Genomic DNA, 8,284 nt, shown 5'->3' with positions numbered 1-8,284 from the left:
TCTCCGGGGCCGCCCATGAGCAAAAAGAACAAAGCAGAGCAGCACGGCCCGAAGCCCGGTCGCGGGGGGGTGTGACGTCGGCGCTCCGGGCGGCCAGGTCTGAATACTGATTGCCAATTTTGAATGGGAAGAATAATCAGGACGCCTCGCTGACAGGATGGCCGCTATTTACCCGGGCACCATTCATTCTGAGTCCGCGCCGCCGCTAGCAAATCAGACTGAGAGCAGTGCCGGCAACCCGTGCGGCCGAGAAGAGTTGCCTTTCGGCCGAAATCGGAGTGAATGGAGCCGACCCTCTCGCCCCGTCATCGTTGTGGGTTCTTTGTCGGCAGGGGGAAAAACGGAGGAAACGCGGAAGAAAGTGACGTGGCTTTTCAGAACCTCGGAGTGTCGAGAAAAGAGACCACTGAGTGGTCGTCTGCTGGAATGTCGATCCGTCCAGCCGGCGACGCGCGCGCGGACAGTCGGAATAATGAAAACGCCTCTCAATTGAAACCACTAAGGCAAATTCAAAATGAACAGTTTTTTGTTTTCTTGTTTTCTTTCGGGACTGCCGGGCATGCCGCCATCTTCATTCAGCACGTTGTCGCAAGTAATCATTTCGTGTTGATGCGGTATATTTACGTTTGTTCTGCGCACGTGTTGAATTAAAAAATTTCCCCTAGATTTTAACTGTACAGAAAAGAGTCAAGAAGTCGAATACCCGAAATTCGTAGCATGCGAAAATACGCTTACGTTATGTTCCCAGAAAGAATGAGAGTATTTATGCCACGCTAATTTAAAATATGGTTGCTATAAAAGCATATTTCTGATTGCCTTAGGATATTAACTTTTTAGGATTCGTTATTCAAACCTTGGAGTAAGAGTCTTCCTTGTTGGTTATTGAGTATATGCAGGGTCGCGGGGCGCAATGGGAATAAACGTAATGCCCGGAGAGGAGGGACGAGGCGTAGCCTCCATAGCGTAACATCACCGTTTTTTATTAGGACTAACTTCGAATGAGAGGAAAGAGGAAGAAAGCACAGCACACAAACAAAAAAGATAGCTCTCCCGCGCTCCATCTGGTGGTGGTGCATGACACTTGCTAACACCCCCCCCCCCCCCTTTCATGTGCTAATACGCCCATTATACACCTGAAGACCCCAGCGTCCAAAAAGTTCACGCGTTCTTCTTTCATTGAGTGCCTTGCTCAGGGCGTCGGCACAATTGTCTGATGACTTCACATACAGTGGTCTTATTCTTCCTTCTTCAATCTTCTCTCTAAAGAAGAAATGACGCAGGTCAATATGTTTTCTGCGCTCTGACGTCACTTGCTTGCTTCTAAGAGCGATAGCTCCTTGGATGTTAACTTGCAAAACTTGTGGCTGAAGGACGAAGTCCATCTCGTTGAGAAAGTGTTGGAGCCACAGTATCTCCTTTGCCGCGTGGCACATTGAAAGGTATTTGGCTTCCATGCTGGATAATGCAGTGGACTTCTGCTTCTTGCTGCTCCACGAAATGGCAGCACCAGCCAGCATGAAAATGTACCCAATAAATGACCGCCTGTCATTTGTATCATTCGCCCAATCTGCATCACAAAAACCTTGTACACAGCCTCCTGTCTTCGTGTATGTGAGGGTATAGTTCTTTGTCTGTTGCACATACCTCAAAATGTTCTTTGTGCCGTTCCCCATCTGCAAGGTGGGGTGTTTACTGAATTGGCTCATACAAGTGGTTGCGAATGCCAAGTCTGGCCTTGTGCCTTCCGCTAAGTAAAGAAGCGCTCCAAGCGCTTGTCGGTACTTGCGCTTCAACTTCCTGTCTTCATCGGCAGGAGTAGATCTCTGAAACTTCATTCCAGGATCAAGCGGTGATGCCGCCCCTTTAGCACTTGTCATCCCAAATGACTCCAAGATTTCTTCGGCGTACGATGTTTGGTCCAATGTGAGTGCTCCATCTTCATGTCGCACGACTCTGATTGACAAGATGTCGCTAACCTCTCCGAGGTCCTTGGTGTTGAATGCAAGTCCAATGCTTCTCTTGAAGCTCTTGATCGCCTCTTCGTACTTTGCGGTAACAGGTCATCCACGTAGACACCTACGATGATGCCCCCCCTCCCCCTGCTTAAAGTAAACGCATGGATCCGCCTTGGACCGAGAAAACCCTCTGTCTTCAGAAACTTGTCCAGTTCCAGGTTCCACTCCCGTCCGGATTGACGTAGTCCATGCAGGCTCTTCTTCAAGAGACATACGTCGTCCTTGCGGTCCTCGTACTTCGCAGGTTGTTCCGTGTACACGGTCTCCTTCAAGGTCCCCCCTAGTGAAAAATACACCAGCTCGAGGGCTGGTGTGACTTGATGTTACACCAGACTTTTTCACAGATGTGATTTGGGACGTTTTCTGGTGTGACACCAGAAATCTGATGTGTGGGTAGGACATCAGAAATCTGGTCTTCTGATGTTATACCAGAAATCTGGTGTTCTGGCGGGACATCAGGTTTTGTTGTAATATGATACCAGACCACCTGTTGACTGGGTGTTGCTTTACTCACAAAAAAGCGTACAATGATAAGTTTGACAACAACGCTGCTGCCATAATTACTTTATTCAGGAAAGCAAAAAAACACAACAGTAAAGCTTCTGAAGCTTTACTGTTGTAGGGAGTTGGCCGTGATCAACTGGAGTTTGTCCGGAGCCACTGCCCTGCGTCGAAGAACCGGACGCCCTGTCGTTCCGAAATTCTTGGCATTTCAGCTTGCGGTTGACTCGTGTCTTAGTTACGCTGATCCGTTCCGCGTACCCCTCCGCACCAGAAATTTCCTCTTCTAAGGCATCATATTCGACAGACAGCTCGATTTCCTTGTCGAGCTCTTTCAGGGAAGCCTCCTTAAGTAGAAGAATATCAAATGTTTCTTCGAGCTCACCGATGTCGGTTGGATCCGTGGCCAGCAGACGCCAGTTTCGTTGATGATTTTTGTTGTGGCGGCTCGCAGGGTAATCCTCTTTCGCTTCAGGCGGTCGACGCCCTCCTCGTTCGTAGTAGGCATTTCGGCCCCAAAAACTGTAATAATTACTAGCTTCCTTTGTTGCTTGCTTTGCTACCAAACCAAGCTCGTCGGATGTAAGGAAAGCGCACCAACACATCTTTTCGGCTTCGACTCACAAAGAAGACTTCTTTGCTTTCTCAAACTTAAACAAGAATACCGGCGGAAAGGGAAAGAGAAACCCTCGGAAGAGGCGAGCCGACGAGCGCCCCAAGCTGCCCAAGGCCGCCCGGGAAAGTGCTCGGGACGAGGGGGACACCTCTGGAGCACAAAGGAGCCCGCCGCGGGGTCTCCGGCGACCACCAAGACGGGAGGAAACAAGGCACCCCGTCGGGGGACGGAGCGGCACACAAACTAATAGAAAACACGCGCGCGGACCGGGGGGAGAAGTCAACAAAAACACAACTCTGGTGTCACATCAAACTGCGTGGTGTGCACACCAGGCTGCCTGGTCGGCGCATGAGTCTTTGTGATGTGACATTAGACTCCCTTGGTGTACCCATCAGGCTGATGTGCGGGTACACCAGCACTTCTGGTGGGCACGCCAGGCTGGTGTGCTCGATACATCAGCATCGCTGGTGGGCACACCAGATATTCTGGTGTCACAACAGGATTCTTTGATGTCACACCAGGATTGCCTGGTGTATTTTTCATTAGGGCCATTTACATATGCAGCAGTGACACCAACTTAATGAATCTTCCAGTCTCTTTCCACTGCTACTGCTAACAGTGTTCAGACAGACTTGAGCTTCACCACCGGCGAGAAGGTCTCCTTGAAGTCAACTCCTACTTGAGAATAACCAAAGGCAACAAGTCGAGCCTTGTAACGCTCTAGGTCACCATTTTGTCGAACTTCTTCTTGAATACGCACTTCCATTTGATGACTTGTTGGTCCTTTGGTCTTGGAACCATTTCCCATGTGTCATTTTTCTTCAGGTTGCCTAGCTCCTCTTGTATGGCTTTTCTTCATTCCTGAGCATCAGGCATTGAGAGTGCTTCCTCCGCTGTTTGAGGATCTTCCAAGCTGCTTTGTCTCGTCAGAAAACAGGTACGAGAGGGTTTCGGAAGTTGCTTCTTCAGTGCCAGCCTCTCCGAACGTCTTAAAACATTGGTGGTCTCTGCCACTTGAGGAGTAGGAATATCTTCCTCTTCCGAGATCTCGACTTTGTCATAGTAGCTGGTACCATCATCGCTTCTCTCTTCCTCTGGTTGTGTCTCTTCATCAACAATGACTGTGATCAGGCCTACAGCACAGTCTCTGCCTTCTTCATTTAGTCGACCTCCAGCCTCAGTCTTGCATGGAAAGCTGTTTTCGTCGAAGGTCACATCACGACTGACGAAGAACTTGTCGTTGCGCCAGTACCAGAGTTTATACCATTTTACTCCCTTTGGGTAACCCACCAGCACACACTCCACTGCCTTTGGGTCGAGCTTCGTCTTCCTGCGTTGGTTCTTGTCAACCATCCATACCTTGCATCCGAACACTCTTAGGTGGCTCGACTTGACCTCTCTCCCAAGCCACTTGGCCTCGGGAGCCGCTCCGTCGAGTGCTTTCGATGGACAGTTGTTGCGAATGTGTGATGCAGTCACCACAACATCAGCCCATAGTTCTTTTGTGATGCCCGATTCAATCAGTAGGCACCTCGTTGTGTACAGCAACGTTCGGTTCATCCTCCCAGAATGCCTGCTGAGGCGTTCTGGGCACCGTCAGCTGTCGCAAGATACCATGCTTAGCAAGGTATTGGTGAATTCCAGGCTGATGTATTCACCTCCGTTGTCACTGCGTAGCATCTTCACTTTCGTTTTGTGAAGGTTCTTGACCATTTGGCTGCATTGGTCGAATCCGTCCAGCACTTCATTTTTCGTATTCATTGGGTACACTACAGTGTATCTGGACTAGTCATCAATGAACGTTACAAAGTAGTTCGACCGTCCCTTCGAAACAGGTGTGATCTTTCCAACAACATCCGAGTGAACCAGGTCCAATGGGGCCTTAGCCCTCGCTCCACCAGTCTTCGGAAAGCTGTCTCTCTTCAATTTGCCGAGTGCACATGTTGAGCACTTCGCGTCTTCACTGCTTCTCCCGATTTGACAAAGTTTTTCGACAGCTTCATGGTGGAGGTGACCGAGGCGTCGATGCCACAAGGCAACGTCTATCGCTTTTTCTAACTTCAATGTTGCACACGACTCACTCACAGTGTACAATTTACCATCACTCTTTGCTTTGAGAATCAGGTCACCATTGGCTTCACTCACTTTAGCCGTTCCGCTGCTGATAGTCGAGTTCAGTCCACGTTCCTCAATCTTCCCAACTGACAAGAGGTTACCGTCCAAGCTGGCTACGTCAAGGACATCTCTAAGCTCGACGGGAATGCCACCGCTGTCTTTCGAGAGTTCAATCTCCACTTGTCCTCTCCCAAGAACCTCCACGACTTCCTAATTTGCAGCCTCAGCAGACGACTAGCAGGGCTGGAAGCTGGTGAACTTGGCTCTGTTTGACGTCATCTGGTCAGTTGCTCCACTGTCAAGGTACCAGATGCCTGACCTTGACGAACTCCCACCTCTGGCACAGAGAGCCTTCTTCACTCCACTTGAATCTCTTCTTCTCTGTGAGCCACATCCTTCGTCATCAGGACTCTCCTTGCATTCTCTGGCGATGTGTCCAAAGTTTTCGCGCGCAAAACACCGGACTCGTCGTTTCGGTTCAGAGGGTCTCGTAGCAGTGCGAGTTTTCCTTTCTTGTAAAATGTTCTTTCCCATTACATTTATGGCGCTGACTGCTCTGTGTAGTGGGCTTGTTCTTCGTCATGAGGGCCTTGTTTTCTGCACTCTCACTCAGTCTGCCTTCTTCACGTTAGACTTGCCGCTTTTCTTCCACCAGCAGCCTTGCTTCCCCTTTCTTCGTCATGAGCGTTCCTTCGTCTTGCCCAAGATTTAGGATAAGTGGTTCGTACGTTTCTGGAAAGCCCATCAGCATCACCAGTGCCACTTCCCTGTCGGTGAAGGCGTATCCTCCCGTTCAAGGCTTCCTGTGTAGGTTCATTATTCGACCCAGGTAATCCTTCATGGTTCCGTCTGGCTTCATTTTGGTGTTGAAAAAGTCTCTCATCAACCGAAGAGCTTGTAGTAGGCCACCCTTCGAATGTATCTCTTCCAGCGTATTCCAGGCCTCGTGAGCTGTCGAACATTCCCCAGTGTCGTCCAGTACCACTACTAGGAACATGAATGTAAAGCCTTGTAACTGATATTTCTCTCGTCGTTCGTTATTTCTCTTCCACTATAGCCAGGCTCGATGGCTTCCCAACAGCCTTTCTGGACGAGTGCCGCTCTGGCTCGAATCGCCCACGCATGGTAATTTTCGCTTGAGAGTTTTGCTAACGCCATCGTATCGCTTTGCTTAGTCAAGAGTGGTTCGAAATAGGCTTACCGCGATGAACTTGCGTTTAATTCCTGTTTCGCGTATCGCGGCACCTAGCGAAGCAGGAACACACGTACTGGTCCGGCGACGTCTTTCACAAACTGTCGACGCAGTTTTTGCTTAGTTCACTTCTTCTTTTGCAGCACAGCCGAGCTCGTTAACCGCGTTTCCAATTCCACACCTGCGGCATGGTTTGTCGTCGGTGTCTTCGACGTAGTTGAGTCGTTCCTTAGAGGACATTAATGTCGCTCGCTCACCGCATTGCGCACCGGCATAGCGTCGTCCTGGGCCCATAACCTGTTGGTTATTGAGCATATGCAGGGTCGCGGAGCGCAATGGGAATAAACGTAATGCCCGACGAGGAGGGACGAGGCGTAACCTCCATAGCGTCACGTCGCTGTTTTTATTAGGACTAACTTCGAACGAGAGGGAAGAAGAAGAAAACACAACACACACACAAAAAAAAAAGAGCTCTCGCGCGCTCCATCTGGTGGTTGTGCATGACATTTGCTAACATTCCTTATGTTGCAACTTTCGGGGGACTTTTGTTTGGTTTTTGGCAGGTATCTTAGAGACTTAACTTCAAATATTTGCTCTCTTTCTGTTCCTGCTCTAACTTCCGCAATAAGAAGCAAACAATTTACCGGGTGTTAGGAAAAAAACCAAACCCTATTCTTCTTACCAAAAGAAAAAAGTGCGCGCGGCATTACCAAAACAAATACTTTTTTCCTGGGTAGAATTATAGCAGAGATGGCAAAATTACATTTAAATGGTAATTAAGCTACATTACTAATTACTGTTCTGAAAACTGCAAAACATGCAATTAAATTACATTAGAAATTACCTCAGACTAACAGTAATGACATTACATTACAATTACTTTATCTACTGCCTCGGTACCTTCAGGCAGTAATTTGCGCTCACTTTATTTCGAGAATGTGTACCAAAACTCGAACCCTTTTGTTTACACTGTAACAGCTTTATGCGCCTCAAAACGAACCATACTGATCAGTCGTTTTGCTGGCGCGCACAACACAAGTGGTAAACATGATGAATAGCTTCTTCTTTAGATGTGACTCAAAGAGTGTTGACTCACTGGTGTTGCTGTTTATTGAACGGTGAAGATCCTCAGTTAAACGATGATATGTTTACGTCTGCTTAATTAAGAACTTACATTCAGTGTCAGTATGTTAAGTCGGTCCATGAGAGCTCGTTCTTACAGGGAATCGTCACGTGAAACGTTCGCCTTCCGCCTCGACGCAATCTATTCCTGCTCTCCCAAGAGAAATAGTTGACGTATTCCCGGTCATTTCCGATCATTCCTCTCAATGAGTATTGTTCCCGATCACACGTAGAGGCCAAGTTATTGCGCGTTGCTGCACAAGGGGGCTGGTTATTTGCTAGGAAGCAGCGTCGCCAGTTGGTGAGATGGATGGCGCGATCTTCCAAAATGTCTACTTTCCAATAAACAGGTGGCAATATCTGCTCGTAGGCTTATTTCTGAGTGAACTTTAGAAAGAAAGGTAGCGAGGTGAATCGCGAGCGGCACCTGCTTAGCTCGTTTCCCGTATCTTTCGACTACAAAAATCACCTAACTTAATAAGGTGAAGGGTACGCACGAAACGCCCAACGGACTTGGCAAGGCATTTCAGATCAATTATTTATTCCGGTCCTTTGTTCTTCACAATGGCCGAGGCTTACGCTATGACCTTGCTTGACGAAAGAGCGCGAAGGCTGGGGATCTGTGGTCCTGTGCTCTGGGGTTTTAAAATAGGTCGACCACGCTGGCGATGTGCCTTTCGCCTTGTAGCCTATGAGCTGTTCATCCCTATGCTGTGATGGAAG

The 8,284-nt window shown here is 48.6% G+C and overlaps 1 pseudogene; it reads right to left on the bottom strand.

The window, feature by feature from the left end:
• Positions 1-5,725: 5,725 nt before the first annotated feature.
• LOC121837362 lies at positions 5,726-6,405 on the bottom strand (annotated as a pseudogene).
• Positions 6,406-8,284: the final 1,879 nt, after the last annotated feature.

The sequence above is a fragment of the Ixodes scapularis genome, unplaced genomic scaffold (genome assembly GCF_016920785.2).
Source record: "Ixodes scapularis isolate PalLabHiFi unplaced genomic scaffold, ASM1692078v2 PGA_scaffold3__209_contigs__length_174095766, whole genome shotgun sequence".
In the NCBI taxonomy this organism is placed as follows: Eukaryota; Metazoa; Arthropoda; class Arachnida; order Ixodida; family Ixodidae; genus Ixodes; species Ixodes scapularis.
Note: the sequence above shows the minus strand (reverse complement) of the source record. Positions and strands in the feature narration are given on the sequence as shown.